The 20,971-nt window shown below is 61.2% G+C and overlaps 1 pseudogene; it reads left to right on the top strand.

The window, feature by feature from the left end:
* The first annotated feature begins 782 nt into the window (after positions 1-782).
* LOC104670162 lies at positions 783-1,977 on the top strand (annotated as a pseudogene).
* Positions 1,978-20,971: the final 18,994 nt, after the last annotated feature.

Genomic DNA, 20,971 nt, shown 5'->3' on the forward strand with positions numbered 1-20,971 from the left:
GGGAGCCACCAAAACAGAGTTCATAGCAATGAGTCGGCAGGAGCTGATGTCTGGAGGTGCGCTGTAGCCTTGGGGTCTGGGACAGTGGAGGGCAGAGAACGCAAAAGGGCCTGCATGACATGCTACAGGGCTAGGAGCCACAGCTGCAGTGATTAGTTCAGTTTTGTCTCGTATGCCTGTTACTTATACACCATCTGTTGTTCAGAAAGAACTTCAGGTTGAGTATTTGGACTCCTTGAGCCTTCTGCTGTTTGTCTCCAGGACGTTTAACACTCTTAAAAGGGGAAAATTGTCCAGTTCGATTATGCTTCCTGGGACATCACAGGTTTTTCAAAAGTTTGATGAAAGCATTCACTAAGGAGTGATTCCACTTTCTCTGGTGGCTGAGAAATACGCATCTGAGGGGCAGCATCAGGTCTTCCCATCAAGCTGAGTTCGGAGTCTCCCCACCTATGGACCTCACCCTGGCTCCCCCCTCATTAATCTGACCTCTAACTGTAACTGCCTTGGCCTCATTCCGTGGGTGTGGATGCTCCTGCATGAAACGCATTTTCAGCCCGCCAAATTCTTGGGAGAGTTTCTTTCACTCTCCAGGCGCTGAGAGCTACAAAGTTCAATCTGGCTTTCCAGATTTTTTTTTTCTTCCCATTACTAACGGAAGAAATCAAGAAGCGCCAGGCAGAAGGGCCCTGCTTGCACCAATCAGAACCCAGCCGAAGGCCACAGCAGGAAGTGCGGCGGTGCGATGCGCGGTGACAACCCCTCGCCCCCCGGGACCCGCCGGCCTGGGCAGAGGTCGGTGAGGCCGCTGCGCGACAGCTCCGGGCCCGCGCCTTTCGCTTTCTCCCGCCCAGCAAGTGAGAGGATAAATCACGGGGCGGGGGCAGTGCGTCCCCAGCAACCGCGCACAGACCCCCACTACACGCGCGTCCCAAGCGGGGTCGACCCAGACGATCACGGGGCGGCGCACAGCCCCACTAGCAGGGCAGCCAGGACCCAAGCGCGCGGGTCCACGCAGCCACCTAGATAAGTGACAAAACACTCAGGAAGCCATCATGCGGGGCCAGGAAAGAGCCCCCACCCAGAGTCACGGACTCCCTTGTCTGAGGGTCCGCGCAGTCCCCTCGGTGAGTCTGGCGAAGCAGTCTCACTGCGAGGGAGGGCGGGGAGGGCGTTGGAGTCTCCACACGCGGTGACCCGGACCCCGTTCCATGAGTGGGTCCATGCAGGGCAGACTCTGCCGCACGCGGGGACGAGCCAGGCCGCGGAGGACCAGGCAGAAGCCAACGCCCGGGTCCATGCAGTCCCCTCCTCGGCAGACGCGGGGAGCCGGGAAACAGTGGGGACCGGCCCGCAGCCGCAGGGCGCCCGAGAACCCCGCGCTGGCCCAGACGGTATCGCAGCAGACGCGAAGCCCCCGGTGCCACCCGAGGCGGAGACAAAGCCCAGGCGCACGGACCCGGGGTCCCGACCCCGGACTCTGCGGAGCCCAGCTCAGAGCTGCCACGTCCGGCGCAGAGACCGCCGCCCGGTCCGGAGACCCCGTCGCCCGTCGGTCAGTCTCACCTCGGGCCGCCGCCTCCCAGCGCTAACTCCTCGCCGCGGCGCCTGGGCCGACTAGAGTGCAGCTGAGCAGCCGACAGAGACGCCGCAGCCTCAACAAGGGAGCCCTGGGGTGGGGCCGCCGCCGCCGCCGCCGCTTCCGCCAGTGTTCCCCGCTCAGGATCCGGCTCCGTTCAAGGAGCTGCAGCTGGCGCTGGGCTGAGGCCGGGATACATACCATGCAGGTGTACATGGCCCCGCCCGCCGCCCGCCGCCCCGCCCCCAGCGGAGCCGGGCGCCCAGGGCCCGCCCCCCGGCCAATGGGGAGCGAGCCTTTCAGAGAGGGCGGGGCCTTAGATAACACAGGGAGGTTGGGCCTTAGGCCTTAGGTAACATAGCATATGGTTGTAATCCCAGCTACTCAGGAGGCTGAGGCAGGAGAATCACTTGAACCCAGGAGGCGGAGGTTGCAGTGAGCCGAGATTGTGCCACTGCACTCCAGCCTGGCGACCGAGTGGGACTCCATCTCAAAAATAAATAAATAAATAAATAAATAAATAAATAAAGCCCCTTGAATGTAAGAAATGTGGTAAAATATTTACTCTTTCCCATTCCCTCATAAACATGAAAGAGCTCACACTGCAGAGAAATCTTAAGAATGTAGGAACTGTGGTGAAGCCTTCAGATTTTCCTGTTTGTGAAAATTTGGGAGGCCTCAGACTGGAGAAAAGCCTTTTGAATTTAAATGTGTGGTAAGGCCTTCAGTTGTGTTAGTTCCTTTGGATAGCATCAGCTCATTCCTGAGAAAAACCCTATGAATGTCCAGAATGTGGGAATGTTTCATTTCTCTCATACCCACTCAAGGACATATGAAAATGCACATTGTAGCTGGCTGGACCTTGTAAATACAAGAAAGTGCACAGCATTAAAACTCTAATAGTTTAGAAACTGCAAGAATATTTTCAGTTTTCACATTCACTTGAAAAGTCATGTGAAATCTCCCACTGGAAAGAAATTCAATAGATGAAGCTTTTCTAATTTGGAAAGCCTGATGCAAATTAATGATAGTGCAGTGCTTGAAAAAAATGTATGAAATGTTACACAAGTTACACTTAGCCAGTGTATGGGATTTTCTTCTCACTGCTGCTTATCAGCATGCCAAAAGTCGAATCTTCGGACTCAAGTTTTGCCGGCCTTAAACATAATGGCCTTAATGCGTGTGGAGCTAACCCCAGGAAGATGGAGTGGCATTCTCTGGAGGATTAGGTGGTCTCCATCAATGTGGGTTGATGGGCTCCTGAACTCTTTCCTGTAACCATGCAGAGAGTCTACACTGCCAGTGATCATGTGCCTCAACTCTTTCGATGTAGAAACTCAAAATATTCAAAATATTCTGAAACAGTTTCCATTGAAAGGAAAGAGAAAAGAGGTCAGGTGCCACGCTGCGGTCAAGAGAACTAGTAGATGGCTCACAAGAACATTCTGTCGCTACTGTCTGTGCCTCTGTCACAACAAATATCCTGATCCTTTAGTTTTAAGGGTACAGGGCCATTTTCCTCCCTTTCTTACTGGTAGTTCTCAAGATAACTGTATGATATGCTGGGAATGCAATATCCTGATAATCAGGTGACGTTGGTCAGAACAGTCAGAACAGCCCAGGCTCTGTTAGAGTCCCTGCTCGAAAGAGAATGTCCTTTAACGCTTGTGTCCAGCAAACCACATCGTGTGAGAAAACCCAAGGTGGGTGGGTTCCTTTCTGGGGTCCCTCAGTTGTAGTGCAAGTGAAGCATTTACAGTCCAAACTCCATCCATCTGCTCTGGGTAGCTTTCCTGATCTTGCGGTAGCAGGTTCATATTGAATCCCAGACTTCTGTTGTCTTCTGTTTGCTGTTTGTAAGTAATACATTCACTTCATGGAATGTATGTATGAATGTGTTTGGTCTCATTGTACTCAGAAATGTTGGTAGCCATTGCCCAGTGAACCCGCCTCATAATTGGTGAAAACACTTACGGCCCCCTTATGCCACAGCAAGGAGGTTAATTCAATCAAACATAAACTTCGTGTTCATAAAACCCTGTAGCACAATTATTACCATGCGGGAGGCCTTTAACAATGGTGATGCTGATTTGAAGAACTCTGAAGGCAGAAATTGACACAAATGGGTTGGGTACATGGGAGTCCCTGATAACTTAAAGCAACCCTTACTCCCCTCGGCCTAAACAATGTGGAGAGGCTGGGCGCGGTGGCTCAGGCCTGTAATCTGAGCACTTTGGGAGGCCGAGGTAGGCAGATCACAAGGTCAGGGGTTCAAGACCAGCCTGACCAACATGGGAAGCCACATTTCTACTAAAAATACAAAAATTAGCTGGGCGTGGTGGCGGGCACTTGTAATCCCAGCTACTTGGGAGGCTGAGGCAGGAGAATTGCTTGAACCTGGGAGGCAGAGGTTGCAGTGAGTCAAGACCATGCCACTGCACTCCAGCCTGGGTGACAGGGCAAGACTCCGTCTCAGGAAAAAAAAAAAAAAGTGGATAAGAACTGAAACAGGTTTAAAATTTCACCTAATTGGAAATGCAAAGTTTACAAAAATAATATTTAAAATAAAAGGTTAAGTGAGTGCTCATTGAAATTTATGCCTCCACAAAATAGGTTGTGATTAACTTCCACATTTGTTGAAAGCCACCAAAGTTGGGAAGCCTCCGTGTCTGAAATTCACATGTGGGTCAAATAAGAATCATCCCTGGGGATACCCCAAAGTTTAAATATGGTATCCCCTGTGATATTATGAGGAATGACTGTACATAAAACAGGTTGTCTTCCTTTAACTCTGAAAATCATATTATCTTGCCTAAATTCTCTATAACGCATTGCTCTGCAGTATCCTATAGTGGACATAGGTTTCCTGACCAATGAGCACTAAAATTAAATGTGTGCAATTCCCCTATGTTCTTACCAAAATGGAAATCCTCGAATTCCACCAGTTAGACTAACATGACAGAATGTCAGATTTTGGGAATACGTAAGTTTTTTGTAAGGTTATTATGTATTGATTCCATTTTATTAATAGATATAAGTATATTTAGATGACCTATTTCTCCTGTGTTTTAGTCTTAATAGATTGTGTCTTTTAATTCATCCAGTTGGTCTAAGTTACCAAGTTTGTGGATTATGGAAATTGTAATATTCTTTATGATTTCATCATCCATGGGCTCTCTAATATAAAGATCTCTTTTAATTCTTATGTTATTAGGTTGGTGCCAAAGTAATTGTGGTTTTGGACCATGAATTTTAAATTTTTGTAACTAGGCTGCCACACACATTTATTAATCCAAATAGAACCCATTACAACGGGTGGGGCGCAGAGGCTCACGCCGGTAATCCCAGCACTTTGGGAGGCTGAAGCAGGCGCATCAGGAGGTCAGGAGTTTGAGACCAGCCTGACCAACATGGTGAAATCCCGTTTCTACTAAAAAGACAAAAAGTAGCCGGGAGTGGTGGCATGTGCCTGTAATCCCAGCTACTCCAGAGGCTGAGGCAGGAGAATCTCTTGAACCCAGGAGTCAGAGGTTGCATAAAAATGAAGGTCCTCTCTTGTCTGCCACTAATTGCCTCTGTGATTTTTGGCAAATATTTAGTCCTCGGGCCCAATTCTGCTTCCTTAGAAGGCTCCTTCCAGCTCTGAAATTTTGTAACTCTGGTTTCTACTCAAAGCTTCACTTTCCAACTCCCCACACTTGGCTGTTCTAAAACGTTTGTTTTGCCTCCTGATTTTACTTTCCATGCCTTTTTTGTTCTCCTCCACTTCTCATTACTATCCCATAGCCTTTTGGATTTAAGTCCTTCTAGAAAAGTCCCTCCTTTCTCAGCAATTATTTTTCAGCTTCCGTTGTCTCTGAAAAAAATTTTACAAATGGTCAATTTTATCTTGGAAAGAAGATCCAGAATGTGTTGGCTTCCTGTTTTGTTGGTGTAATTTCTAGAGCTGGGAGATTGGACTTGGGTCAGGATTCCCCACTAAACCTTCCATGAGACAGCTTCAGAGCTGCTGGGCGGGCCACTATTTCTCTCTCTCTGCTCTGCTTTATTAAACTCAATTAATTTCAAATATGCAGGATAGGCCAGATGTGGTGGCTCCAGCCTGTAATCCCAGCACTTCGGGAGGCTACGGCGGGTGGATCACGAGCTCAGGAGACTGAGAATAGCCTGACCAACGAGGTAAAACTCCGTCTCTACTAAAAATACAAAATTTAGCGGGATGTGGTGGTGCGCAACTATAGTCCCAGCCACTCAGGAGGCAGAGGCAGGAGAATCGCTGGAACCTGGAGGCAGAGGTTGCAGTGAGTTGAGATCCCGCAAGTGCTCTCCAGCCTGGGTGACAGAGCTTGACTGTGTCTCTCTCTCGCTTTCTCTCTTTTCCTCTCTGTCTCCCTCTCTATATAAAAGAAAATATAAAAATATATATTCAGGATGAGGGCATATCTAATTCATCTGCTTTTATGGCCCAGTATGAACGTTTACATGGAAGCCGGAAATGAAGCTTCCCGTTTTTCATCAGCTTGTAGTCCCAAGCTGATGGCGACCCCAGCAGCCACCACACCACGCCACCCAGGGGACGGGGGACCCCGATCCCTGGGGGGTGAGGCATCACTCCCGATCCGGGCCCAGAGCAGATGCCACGCCACGCCCCCCGGCGGCTGGGGGACGCCACGCCACACCCCAGCCGCCGCCACGCCATGCCCATTAGGCCGGGGGGCGTGGCACGGCGGCTAGTGGGGGACGGGATCGGGGGGCGTGGGTCCCCCACCTACCGGTGATCGGGGGCCCGCAACCGCCGGGGGGCGTGGCGTGGCGGCTACTGGGGGCCCTGGATCGCCGGGGGTGGGTCCCCCAATCCCCGGCGATCTGGGGCACCCAGCCACCGGGGGACGTGGCACAGCGGCTGCTGGGGGCCAGGATCGCCGGGGGCTGGGTCCCACCCCAGGCGCCGCCGGGGGTGTAGCGCGGCGGCTGCTGAAGGCCCGGGACGGGGGGCGAGGGTCGCCCTCCCCCCGGCTACCGGGGGCCGCCTGTCGCCGGGGTGCGGGGCGGGGCGGCGGCTGGGGGTCTCCTAGCCCCCGGATATCCGGGGCTGCCAGCCGCCGGGGGCGGGGCGTGGCGGCGGCTGGCTGCTCCGGGTACGTGTACACTGCCTGTGGTATTAGGAGTAATAATATGGTTATGATACATCAATGATCCATTTTAATAATTATCAATGGTACTAATAATAGGATACTATTGTTAATTTTGGAGAATTATTTAAAGTGCCTGATTATGCCCGCTGAATATTAATCATTAATATTAATGTTATTGAACAATATTCTTAGTCCCTAATATATATATATATATATTTTCTTTTTTTTTTTTTTGAGGCGGAGTCTCGCTCTGTCGCCCGGACTGGAGTGCAGTGGCCAGATCTCAGCTCACTGCAAGCTCCGCCTCCCGGGTTTACGCCATTCTCCTGCCTCAGCCTCCTGAGTAGCTGGGACTACAGGCGCCCGCCACGTTGCCCGCTAGTTTTTTTTGTATTTTTGGTAGAGATGGGGTTTCACCATGTTAGCCAGGATGGTCTCGATCTCCTGACCTCGTGATCCGCCAGTCTCGGCCTCCCAAAGTGCTGGGATTACAGGCTTGAGCCACCGCGCCCGGCCTAGTCCCTAATATTAATCATTATTTTCTTAGCAGCCTCAGTTTGTATTGATTTACATAGCATTCATTGCGGATATCATTATTAGATTATTATTGGTGATATTAATATTAATTACCATTCCAAATCGCTAAAATTTTAATCCACTATCAATTTTTAGGAATTTTGTTGTGATCATTAATATCGACTATTAGTATTAATATTTATTAGATTTATTAATATTAATAATTAATAGACTTGTTCCTGCTATCCACCGGGGAGAGGATGATATTACTTTACACATCACAAAAGGTGTACACGCACGGAGTGAGATTGTTTCCAATTTCTGCCCAAGAGGGGAGGATGAGACCGGCAATATGGCTGGGAGTAGACACACAGCTGGGATAATGTCATTAATATTCAGGGGGAAGAGTATGATATGACTCCCAAAACAGGCGGGGTGTGGGGGCGTCTGGCGGGCCCCGGATCGCGGAGGGCTGGGTACCTCGGCCCCCGGCGATCGGGGGCCGCCAGTGGCCGGGGGACGAGGCGTGGCGGCGGCTGGGGGCCCACAGGTACGTGCACACAGCCTGCGGTATTAGGAGTATTGATATGGTTATAACACATCAATGATCGATTTTAATAATTATCCATGGTACTAATAATAGGATACCATTGTTAATTTTGGAGAATTATTTTAACTACCGGATTATGCACGCTTAGTATGAATTATTGATGTCATTGAGCAATATTATTAGTCCCTATCACTAATCATTATTTTCTTACCAGCATCACTTTGTATTGATCTAAGTAACATTCATGGCGGATATCATTATTTGATTATTAATGGTGATATTAATATAACTTACCATTCCAAATCGTGAACATTGTAATCCAGTATCAATTTTTACGAAGTTTATTGTGATCATTAATATCGATAACTAGTATTAATATTTATTATATTTATTAATATTAACAATTAATTGATTGTAGCTAATATCCACCAGGGGGAGGATGTTACTACATAAAACATCACAAAAGATGATCACTCACCCTATGGTATTGCTTCCAAATTCGGACCAAGAAGGGAATATAGACAGGGAATATGGCTGGGAGTAGACACACAACTGGGATAATGTAATTAATCTTCAGGAGGAAGATTGCGATATGATTCCCCATATAGACGTGGCGTGGCGGCGGCTGGCGGCCCCGGATCGAGGGGGGGCGGATCCCCCGCCCCCCGGCGATGGGGGTCCGCCGGCCGCCGGGGGGGCGTACGTGGCGGCGGCTGGCGGCCCCGGATCGCGGGGGGCGGGTCCCCCGCCCCCCGGCGATGGGGGTCCGCCGGCCGCCGGGGGGGAGTACGTGGCGGCGGCTGGCGGCCCCGGATCCCGGGGGGCGAGTACCCCGCCCCCTGGCGATGGGGGTCCGCCAGCCGCCGGGGGGGCGTGGCGTGGCCTCCCCCCCGCGATCCGGGGCCGCCAGCCGCCGGGGGGGCGTGGCGTGGCGGCGGCTAGCGACCCGGATCGCGAGGGGGCAGGTACCCCGCCCCCCCCCGGCGATGGAGGCCCCCAGTCGTGGGGGCCGTGATGTGGCGGCGTCTTGGGGCCCACAAGTAGGTGGACACTGCCTGTGGTATTCCGAGTAATCATATAGTTATTACACATCAATGATCGATTTTAATAATTCTCAATGGTACTATTAATAGGATACCATTGTTACTTTTCAGTATTTTCAGTACCTGATTATGCAATCTTAGTATTAATTATTAATATTAATGTTAATGAACAACATTATTAGTCCCTAATACTAATCATAATTTTCTTGCCCGCATCTCTTGGTATTGATTTAAGTAACATTCATGACGGATATCATTATTTGAATATTCATGGTGATATTAATATTAATTCCCATTCCAAATCGTTAACATTTTCATCCACCATAAATTTTTACGAAGTTTACTGTGATCATTAATATCGATCATTAGTATTAATATTTAATATATTTATTAATATTAATAATTAATTGATTGTTGCTAATATCCACCAGGGGGAGGATGTTACTACATAAAACATCACAAAAGATGATCACTCACCCTATGGTATTGCTTCCAAATTCGGGCCAAGAAGGGAATATAGACAAGCAATATGGCTGGGAGTAGACACACAACTGGGATAATGTAATTAATCTTCAGGAGGAAGATTGCCATACGATTCCCAATATAGACGTGGCGTGGCGGCGGCTGGCGGCCCCGGATCGCGGGGGGGCGGGTCCCCCGCCCCCCGGCGATGGGGGTCCGCCAGCCGCCGACGGGCGGGTCCCCCGCCCCCCGGCCATGGGGGTCCGCCAGCCGCCGGGGGGGCGTGGCGTGGCGGCGGCTGGCGTCCCACAAGTAGGTGGACACTGCCTGTGGTATTCCGAGTAATAATATAGTTATTACATATCAATGATCGATTTTAATAATTCTCAATGGTACTATTAATAGGATACCATTGTTACTTTTCAGTATTTTCAGTACCTGATTATGCAATCTTAGTATTAATTATTAATATTAATGTTAATGAACAACATTATTAGTCCCTAATACTAGTCATAATTTTCTTGCCCGCATCACTTTGTATTGTTTTAAGTAACATTCATGGCGGATATCATTATTTGAATATTCATGGTGATATTAATGTTAATTACCATTCCAAATCGTTAACATTTTCATCCACCATAAATTTTTACGAAGTTTACTGTGATCATTAATATCGATTATTAGTATTAATATTTAATATATTTATTAATATTAATAATTAATTGATTGTTGCTAATATCCACCAGGGGGAGGATGTTACTACATAAAACATCACAAAAGATGATCACTCACCCTTTGGTATTGCTTCCAAATTCGGGCCAAGAAGGGAATATAGACAGGCAATATGGCTGGGAGTAGACACACAACTGGGATAATGTAATTAATCTTCAGGAGGAAGATTGCGATATGATTCCCAATATAGACCTGGCGTGGCGGCGGCGGGCGGCCCCGGATCGCGGGGGGCGGTCCCCCCCCCCCGGCGATGGGGGTCCGCCAGCCGCCGGGGGGCGTGGCGTGGCGGCGGCGGCGGCCCGGATCGCGGGGGGGCGGGTCCCCCGCCCCCCGGCGATGGGGTCCGCCAGCCGCCGGGGGGCGTGGCGTGGCGGCGGCGGCGGCCCCGGATCGCGGGGGGCGGGTCCCCCGCCCCCCGGCGATGGGGGTCCGCCAGCCGCCGGGGGGCGTGGCGTGGCGGCGGCTGGCGGCCCCGGATCGCGGGGGGCGGGTCCCCCGCCCCCCGGCGATGGGGGTCCGCCAGCCGCCGGGGGGGTGGCGTGGCGGCGGCTGCGACCTGGATCGCGGGGGGCAGGCACCCCGCCCCCCTCCCCGCGATGGAGGCCCCCAGTCGTGGGGGCCGTGTGGGCGGCGTCTTGGGGCCCACAAGTAGGTGGACACTGCCTGTGGTATTCCGAGTAATAATATAGTTATTACACATCAATGATCGATTTTAATAATTCTCAATGGTAGTATAATAGGATACCATTGTTACTTTTCATATTTTCAGTACCTGATTATGCAATCTTAGTATTAATTATTAATATTAATGTTAATGAACAACATTATTAGTCCCTAAACTAATCATAATTTTCTTGCCCGCATCACTTTGTATTGATTTAAGTAACATTCATGGCGGATATCATATTTGAATATTCATGGTGATATTAATGTTAATTACCATTCCAAATCGTTAATATTTTCATCCACCATAAATTTTTACGAAGTTTACTGTGATCATTAATATCGATTATTAGTATTAATATTTAATATATTTATTAATATTAATAATTAATTGATTGTTGCTAATATCCACCAGGGGAGGATGTTACTACATAAAACATCACAAAAGATGATCACTCACCCTTTGGTATTGCTTCCAAATTCGTCCAAGAAGGGAATATAGACAGGCAATATGGCTGGGAGTAGACACACACCTGGGATAATGTAATTAATCTTCAGAGGAAGATTGCGATATGATTCCCAATATAGACCTGGCGTGGCGGCGGCTGGCGGCCCCGGATCGCGGGGGGGCGGGTCCCCGCCCCCCGGCTATTGGGGTCCGCCAGCCGCCGGGGGCGTGGCGTGGCGGCGGCTGGCGGCCCCGGATCGCGGGGGGGCGGGTCCCCGCCCCCCGGCGATGGGGTCCGCCAGCCGCCGGGGGGGCGTGGCGTGGCGGCGGCTGGCGGCCCCGAGCGCGGGGGGGCGGGGTCCCCGCCCCCCGGCGATGGGGTCCGCCAGCCGCCGTGGGGCGTGGCGTGGCGGCGGCTGGCGCCCGGATCGCGGGGGGCGGGTCCCCCGCCCCCCGGCGATGGGGGTCCGCCAGCCGCCGGGGGGGCGTGGCGTGGCGGCGGCTGGCGGCCCCGGGATCGCGGGGGGCGGGTCCCCCGCCCCCGGCGATGGGGGTCCGCCAGCCGCCGGGGGGCGTGGCGTGGCGGCGGCTGGCGGCCCCGGATCGCGGGGGGGCGGGTCCCCCGCCCCCCGGCGATGGGGGTCCGCCAGCCGCCGGGGGGGCGTGGCGTGGCGGCGGCTGGCGGCCCCGGATCGCGGGGGGGCGGGTCCCCCGCCCCCCGGCGATGGGGGTCCGCCAGCCGCCGGGGGGGCGTGGCGTGGCGGCGGCTGGCGGCCCCGGATCGCGGGGGGGCGGGTCCCCCGCCCCCCGGCGATGGGGGTCCGCCAGCCGCCGGGGGGGCGTGGCGTGGCGGCGGCTGGCGGCCCCGGATCGCGGGGGGGCGGGTCCCCCGCCCCCCGGCGATGGGGGTCCGCCAGCCGCCGGGGGGGCGTGGCGTGGCGGCGGCTGGCGGCCCCGGATCGCGGGGGGGCGGGTCCCCCGCCCCCCGGCGATGGGGGTCCGCCAGCCGCCGGGGGGGCGTGGCGTGGCGGCGGCTGGCGGCCCCGGATCGCGGGGGGGCGGGTCCCCCGCCCCCCGGCGATGGGGGTCCGCCAGCCGCCGGGGGGGCGTGGCGTGGCGGCGGCTGGCGGCCCCGGATCGCGGGGGGGCGGGTCCCCCGCCCCCCGGCGATGGGGGTCCGCCAGCCGCCGGGGGGGCGTGGCGTGGCGGGCGGCTGGCGGCCCCGGATCGCGGGGGGGCGGGTCCCCCGCCCCCGGCGATGGGGGTCCGCCAGCCGCCGGGGGGGCGTGGCGTGGCGGCGGCTGGCGGCCCCGGATCGCGGGGGGCGGGTCCCCGCCCCCCGGCGATGGGGGTCCGCCAGCCGCCGGGGGGGCGTGGCGTGGCGGCGGCTGGCGGCCCCGGATCGCGGGGGGGCGGGTCCCCCGCCCCCCGGCGATGGGGGTCCGCCAGCCGCCGGGGGGGCGTGGCGTGGCGGCGGCTGCGGCCCCGGATCGCGGGGGGGCGGGTCCCCCGCCCCCCGGCGATGGGGGTCCGCCAGCCGCCGGGGGGGCGTGGCGTGGCGGCGGCTGGCGGCCCCGGATCGCGGGGGGGCGGGTCCCCCGCCCCCCGGCGATGGGGGTCCGCCAGCCGCCGGGGGGGTGGCGTGGCGGCGGCTACGACCGATCGCGAGGGGGCGCACCCCGCCCCCCGGCGATGGAGGCCCCCAGTCGTGGGGGCCGTGATGTGGCGGCGTCTTGGGGCCCACAAGTAGGTGGACACTGCCTGTGGTATTCCGAGTAATAATAGTTATTACACATCAATGATCGATTTTAATAATTCTCAATGGTAGTATTAATAGGATACCATTGTTACTTTTCAGTATTTCCAGTACCTGATTATGCAATCTTAGTATTAATTATTAATATTAATGTTAATGAACAACATTATTAGTCCCTAAAACTAATCATAATTTTCTTGCCCGCATCACTTTGTATTGATTTAAGTAACATTCATGGCGGATATCAATATGAATATTCATGGTGATATTAATGTTAATTACCATTCCAAATCGTTAACATTTTCATCCACCATAAATTTTTACGAAGTTTACTGTGATCATTAATATCGATTATTAGTATTAATATTTAACGGCGGCGGCTGGCGGCCCCGGATCGCGGGGGGGCGGGTCCCCCGCCCCCCGGCGATGGGGGTCCGCCAGCCGCCGGGGGGGCGTGGCGTGGCGGCGGCTGGCGGCCCCGGATCGCGGGGGGGCGGGTCCCCCGCCCCCCGGCGATGGGGGTCCGCCAGCCGCCGGGGGGGCGTGGCGTGGCGGCGGCTGGCGGCCCCGGATCGCGGGGGGGCGGGTCCCCCGCCCCCCGGCGATGGGGGTCCGCCAGCCGCCGGGGGGGCGTGGCGTGGCGGCGGCTGGCGGCCCCGGATCGCGGGGGGGCGGGTCCCCCGCCCCCCGGCGATGGGGGTCCGCCAGCCGCCGGGGGGGGCGTGGCGTGGCGGCGGCTGGCGGCCCCGGATCGCGGGGGGGCGGGTCCCCCGCCCCCCGGCGATGGGGGTCCGCCAGCCGCCGGGGGGGCGTGGCGTGGCGGCGGCTGGCGGCCCCGGATCGCGGGGGGGCGGGTCCCCCGCCCCCCGGCGATGGGGGTCCGCCAGCCGCCGGGGGGGCGTGGCGTGGCGGCGGCTGGCGGCCCCGGATCGCGGGGGGGCGGGTCCCCCGCCCCCCGGCGATGGGGGTCCGCCAGCCGCCGGGGGGGCGTGGCGTGGCGGCGGCTGGCGGCCCCGGATCGCGGGGGGGCGGGTCCCCCGCCCCCCGGCGATGGGGGTCCGCCAGCCGCCGGGGGGGCGTGGCGTGGCGGCGGCTGGCGGCCCCGGATCGCGGGGGGGCGGGTCCCCCGCCCCCCGGCGATGGGGGTCCGCCAGCCGCCGGGGGGGCGTGGCGTGGCGGCGGCTGGCGGCCCCGGATCGCGGGGGGCGGGTCCCCCGCCCCCCGGCGATGGGGGTCCGCCAGCCGCCGGGGGGGCGTGGCGTGGCGGCGTGGCGGCCCCGGATCGCGGGGGGGCGGGTCCCCCGCCGCCGGGGGGGCGTGGCGTGGGGGCGGCGGCGGCGGCCCCGGATCGCGGGGGGGCGGGTCCCCCGCCCCCCGGCGATGGGGGTCCGCCAGCCGCCGGGGGGGCGTGGCGTGGCGGCGGCTGGCGGCCCCGGATCGCGGGGGGGCGGGTCCCCCGCCCCCCGGCGATGGGGGTCCGCCAGCCGCCGGGGGGCGTGGCGTGGCGGCGGCTGGCGGCCCCGGATCGCGGGGGGGCGGGTCCCCCATGCCGCCGGGGGGGCGTGGCGTGGCGGCGGCTGGCGGCCCCGGATCGCGGGGGGGCGGGTCCCCCGCCCCCGGCGATGGGGGTCCGCCAGCCGCCGGGGGGCGTGGCGTGGCGGCGGCTGGCGGCCCGGATCGCGGGGGGGCGGGTCCCCGCCCCCCGGCGATGGGGGTCCGCCAGCCGCCGGGGGGGGCGTGGCGTGGCGGCGGCTGGCGGCCCCGGATCGCGGGGGGGCGGGGTCCCCCGCCCCCGGCGATGGGGGTCCGCCAGCCGCCGGGGGGCGTGGCGTGGCGGCGGCTGGCGGCCCCGATCGCGGGGGGGCGGGTCCCCCCCCCCCCGTCGAATGGGGGTCCGCCAGCCGCCCGGGGGGGCGTGGCGTGGCGGCGGCTGGTGCGGCCCACGGATCGGCCGAGGGGGGCGGTCCCCCGCCCCCGGCGATGGGGTTCCGCCACCGCCGGGGGGGCGTGCGTGCGGCTGCTGGTCGTCCCGATCGCCGGGGGGGCGGGTCCCCCCCGCCCCCGGCGATGGGGTCCGCCAGCCGCCCGGGGGCGTGGCGTGGCGGCGGCTTGGCGGCCCCGGATCGCGGGGGGCCGGGTCCCCCGCCCCCCGGCGATGGGGTCCGCGCCCGCCGGGGGGCGTGCGTGGCGGCGGCTGGCGGCCCGGATCGCCGGGGGTCGGGTCCCCAGCACCCGGCGATGGGGTACGCCATCGCCGGGGGGGCGTGGCGTGGCGGCGGCTGCTGCCAGGATCGCCGGGGGGCGGGTCCCCCTCCCGCCAGGCGATGGGGGTCCGCCAGCCGCCGGCGGGGGGTGGCGTGGCGGCGGCTAGCGACCTGGATCGCGAGGGGGCTGGCACCCCGCCCCCCCCCCGGCGATGGAGGCCCCCAGTCGTGGGGGCCATGATGTGGCGGCGTCTTGGGGCCCACAAGTAGGTGGACACTGCCTGTGGTATTCCGAGTAATAATATAGTTATTACACATCAATGATCGATTTTAATAATTCTCAATGGTAGTATTAATAGGATACCATTGTTACTTTTCATATTTCCAGTACCTGATTATGCAATCTTAGTATTAATTATTAATATTAATGTTAATGAACAACATTATTAGTCCCTAAAACTAATCATAATTTTCTTGCCCGCATCACTTTGTATTGATTTAAGTAACATTCATGGCGGATATCAATATTTGAATATTCATGGTGATATTAATGTTAATTACCATTCCAAATCGTTAACATTTTCATCCACCATAAATTTTTACGAAGTTTACTGTGATCATTAATATCGATTATTAGTATTAATATTAATATATTTATTATTAATAATTAATTGATTGTTGCTAATATCCACCAGGGGGAGGATGTTACTACATAAAACATCACAAAAGATGATCACTCACCCTTGGTATTGCTTCAAATTCGGGCCAAGAAGGGAATATAGACAGGCAATATGGCTGGGAGTAGACACACAACTGGGATAATGTAATTAATCTTCAGGAGGAAGATTGCGATATGATTCCCAATAGACGGCGTGGCGGCGGCTGGCGGCCCCGGATCGCGGGGGGCGGGTCCCCGCCCCCCGGCGATGGGGGTCCGCCAGCCGCCGGGGGGGCGTGGCGTGGCGGCGGCTGGCGGCCCCGGATCGCGGGGGGCGGGTCCCCCGCCCCCCGGCGATGGGGGTCCGCCAGCCGCCGGGGGGGCGTGGCGTGGCGGCGGCGGCGGCCCCGGATCGCGGGGGGGCGGGTCCCCGCCCCCCGGCGATGGGGGTCCGCCAGCCGCCGGGGGGGCGTGGCGTGGCGGCGGCTGGCGGCCCCGGATCGCGGGGGGGCGGGTCCCCCGCCCCCCGGCGATGGGGGTCCGCCAGCCGCCGGGGGGGCGTGGCGTGGCGGCGGCTGGCGGCCCCGGATCGCGGGGGGGCGGGTCCCCGCCCCCCGGCGATGGGGGTCCGCCAGCCGCCGGGGGGGCGTGGCGTGGCGGCGGCTGGCGGCCCCGGATCGCGGGGGGGCGGGTCCCCCGCCCCCGGCGATGGGGGTCCGCCAGCCGCCGGGGGGGCGTGGCGTGGCGGCGGCTGGCGGCCCCGGATCGCGGGGGGGCGGGTCCCCCGCCCCCGGCGATGGGGGTCCGCCAGCCGCCGGGGGGGCGTGGCGTGGCGGCGGCTGGCGGCCCCGGATCGCGGGGGGGCGGGTCCCCCGCCCCCCGGCGATGGGGGTCCGCCAGCCGCCGGGGGGGCGTGGCGTGGCGGCGGCTGGCGGCCCCGGATCGCGGGGGGGCGGGTCCCCCGCCCCCCGGCGATGGGGGTCCGCCAGCCGCCGGGGGGCGTGGCGTGGCGGCGGCTGGCGGCCCCGGATCGCGGGGGGGCGGGTCCCCCGCCCCCCGGCGATGGGGTCCGCCAGCCGCCGGGGGGGCGTGGCGTGGCGGCGGCTGGCGGCCCCGGATCGCGGGGGGCGGGTCCCCAGCCCGGGGGGGTGGCGTGGCGGCGGCGGCGGCCCCGGATCGCGGGGGGGCGGGTCCCCCGCCCCCCGGCGATGGGGGTCCGCCAGCCGCCGGGGGGGCGTGGCGTGGCGGCGGCTGGCGGCCCCGGATCGCGGGGGGGCGGGTCCCCCGCCCCCCGGCGATGGGGGTCCGCCAGCCGCCGGGGGGCGTGGCGTGGCGGCGGCTGGCGGCCCCGGATCGCGGGGGGGCGGGTCCCCAGCCGCCGGGGGGCGTGGCGTGGCGGCGGCTGGCGGCCCCGGATCGCGGGGGGGCGGGTCCCCCGCCCCCGGCGATGGGGGTCCGCCAGCCGCCGGGGGGCGTGGCGGGCGGCTGGCGGCCCCGGATCGCGGGGGGGCGGCCCCGCCCCCCCCCGGCGATGGGGGTCCGCCAGCCGCCGGGGGGGCGTGGCGTGGCGGCGGCTGGCGGCCCCGGATCGCGGGGGGGCGGGTCCCCCCCCCCCGATGGGGGTCCGCCAGCCGCCGGGGGGGCGTGGCGTGGCGGCGGCTGGCGGCCCCGGATCGCGGGGGGGCGGGTCCCCCGCCCCCGGCGATGGGGGTCCGCCAGCCGCCGGGGGGCGTGGCGTGGCGGCGGCTGGCGGCCCCGGATCGCGGGGGGCGGTCCCCCGCCCCCCGGCGATGGGGGTCCGCCAGCCGCCGGGGGGGGTGGCGTGGCGGCGGCTGGCGGCCCCGGATCGCGGGGGGGCGGTCCCCCGCCCCCGGCGATGGGGGTCCGCCAGCCGCCGGGGGGGCGTGGCGTGGCGGCGGCTGGCGGCCCCGGATCGCGGGGGGGGGTCCCCGCCCCCCGGCGATGGGGTCCGCCAGCCGCCGGCGGGGTGGCGTGCGGCGGCTACGACCCCGGATCGCGAGGGGGCGGCACCCCGCCCCCCCGGCGATGGAGGCCCCAGTCGTGGGGGCCATGATGTGGCGGCGTCTTGGGGCCCACAAGTAGGTGGACACTGCCTGTGGTATTCCGAGTAATAATATAGTTATTACACATCAATGATCGATTTTAATAATTCTCAATGGTAGTATAATAGGATACCATTGTTACTTTTCATATTTTAGTACCTGATTATGCAATCTTAGTATTAATTATTAATATTAATGTTAATGAACAATTATTAGTCCCTAAACTAATCATAATTTTCTTGCCCGCATCACTTTGTATTGATTTAAGTAACATTCATGGCGGATATCATATTGAATTCATGGTGATATTAATGTTAATTACCATTCCAAATCGTTAACATTTTCATCCACCATAAATTTTTACGAAGTTTACTGTGATCATTAATATCGATTATTAGTATAATATTTAATATATTTATTAATATTAATATTAATTGATTGTTGCTATATCCACCAGGGGAGGATGTTACTACTAAAACATCACAAAAGATGTTCACTCACCCTTTGTATTGCTTCAAATTTCGGCCAAGAAGGGATATAGACAGGCAATATGCTGGGAGTAGACACACAACTGGGATAATGTAATCAATCTCAGGAGGAAGATTGCGATATGATTCCCAATATAGACGTGGCGTGGCGGCGGCTGGCGGCCCGGATCGCGGGGGGGCGGGTCCCCCAGCCGCCGGGGGGGTGGCGTGGCGGCGGCTGGCGGCCCCGGATCGCGGGGGGGCGGGTCCCCCGCCCCCGGCGATGGGGGTCCGCCAGCCGCCGGGGGGCGTGGCGTGGCGGCGGCTGGCGGCCCCGGATCGCGGGGGGGCGGGTCCCCCGCCCCCCGGCGATGGGGGTCCGCCAGCCGCCGGGGGGGCGTGGCGTGGCGGCGGCTGGCGGCCCCGGATCGCGGGGGGCGGGTCCCCCGCCCCCCGGCGATGGGGGTCCGCCAGCCGCCGGGGGGGCGTGGCGTGGCGGCGGCTGGCGGCCCCCGGATCGCGGGGGGGCGGGTCCCGCCCGCCCCCCCGGCGATGGGGGTCCGCCAGCCGCCGGGGGCGTGGCGTGGCGGCGGCTGGCGGCCCCGGATCGCGGGGGGCGGGTCCCCGCCCCCCGGCGATGGGGTCCGCCAGCCGCCGGGGGGCGTGGCGTGGCGGCGGCTGGCGGCCCCGAGCGCGGGGGGCGGGTCCCCCGCCCCCCCGGCGATGGGGGTCCGCCAGCCGCCGGGGGGGCGTGGCGTGGCGGCGGCTGGCGGCCCCGGATCGCGGGGGGGCGGGTCCCCCGCCCCCCGGCGATGGGGGTCCGCCACGCCGGGGGGGCGTGGCGTGGCGGCGGCTGGCGGCCCCGGATCGCGGGGGGGCGGGTCCCCCGCCCCCCGGCGATGGGGGTCCGCCAGCCGCCGGGGGGCGTGGCGTGCGGCGGCTGGCGGCCCGGATCGCGGGGGGGCGGTCCCCCGCCCCCCGGCGATGGGGGTCCGCCAGCCGCCGGGGGGCGTGGCGGGCGGCGGCTGGCGGCCCCGGATCGCGGGGGGCGGGTCCCCCGCCCCCCGGCGATGGGGGTCCGCCAGCCGCCGGGGGGGGGGCGTGGCGGCGGCTGGCGGCCCGGATCGCGGGGGGCGGGTCCCCCGCCCCCCGGCGATGGGGGTCGCAGCCTACCGGGGGGGCGTGGCGTGGCGGCGCCTGGCGGCCCCGATCGCGGGGGGGCGGGTCCCCCGCCCCCCGGCGATGGGGGTCCGCACAGCCGCCGGGGGGCTGGCCGCGGCGGCGGGCGGGCCCCGGATCGATCGCGGGGGGGCGGGTCCCCCGCCCCCCCCCGGGGGCCCATGGAGGCCTGCAGTCGTGGGACCGTGATTTTGGGCAGCCTCTTGGGCCCCACAAGTAGGTGTAGCAGGTATTCCCGAGTAATAATATATATTACAACATCAATGATCGATTTTAATAGTCTCATGGTACTAATAATTGGATACCATTGTTAGTTTCATTATTTTTAAGTACCTGATTATGCACATCTTACTATTAATTATTAATATTAATGTTAATGAACAATATATATAGTCCCTATTCTCATGCATAAGTTTTCTACCCCATCACTTTGTAGTTGATTTAAGTAACATTCATGCGTATATCATTATTTGAAATTCATTGTGATATTAATATTAATTACCATTTCAAACGTTAACATTTTAATCCACCATAAATTTTTATGAAGTTTATTGTGATCATTAATCATCGATTATTAGTATTAATATTTAATATATTTATTAATATTAATTATTAATTGATTGTTGCTGATATCCACCAGGGGGAGGATGTTACTACGTAAAACTCACAAAAGATGTTCACTCACCCAATGATAGTGCTTCAAATTGTCGGTCCAAGGGAATTAGACAGCCAATATTGCTGGGAATAGACACACACCTGGATAATAATTTAATCTTCAGTAGAAGAAAGCGAATTAGTCCCCATATAGACGTGGCTGGTGCGGGCGGCTGGCGGCCCCGGACGCGGGGGGGCGGGTCCCCCGCCCCCCGGCGATGGGTCCGCCAGCCGGGGGGGCGTGGCGTGGCGGCGGCTGGCGGCCCCGGATCGCGGGGGGCGGGTCCCCCGCCCCCGGCGATGGGGGTCCGCCAGCCCCGGGGGGGCGTGGCGTGGCGGCGGCTGGCGGCCCGGATCGCGGGGGCGGGTCCCCGCCCCCCGCGATGGGGGTCCGCCACGCCGGGGGGCGTGGCGTGGCGCTGGCGGCGCCCCGGATCGCGGGGGGGCGGGTCCCCCGCCCCCCGGCGATGGGGGTCCGCCAGCCGCGGGGGGGCGTGGCGTGGCGGCGGCTGGCGGCCCCGATCGCGGGGGGGCGGTCCCCCGCCCCCGGCGATGGGGGTCCGCCAGCCGCCGGGGGGGCGTGGCGTGGCGGCGGCTGGCGGCCCCGGATCCGCGGGGGGCGGGTCCCCGCCCCCGCGATGGGGGTCCGCCAGCCGCCGGGGGGCGTGGCGTGGGCGGCGGCTGGCGGCCCCGGATCGCGGGGGGGCGGGTCCCCCGCCCCCCGGCGATGGGGGTCCGCCAGCCGCCGGGGGGCGTGGCTGTGGCGGCGGCTGGCGGCCCCGGATCGCGGGGGGCGGTCCCCCGCCCCCCGGCGATGGGGGTCCGCCAGCCGCCGGGGGGGCGTGGCGTGCGGCGGGCTGGC

This window comes from Rhinopithecus roxellana, unplaced genomic scaffold (assembly GCF_007565055.1).
Source record: "Rhinopithecus roxellana isolate Shanxi Qingling unplaced genomic scaffold, ASM756505v1 contig423, whole genome shotgun sequence".
NCBI classification, from domain to species: Eukaryota; Metazoa; Chordata; class Mammalia; order Primates; family Cercopithecidae; genus Rhinopithecus; species Rhinopithecus roxellana.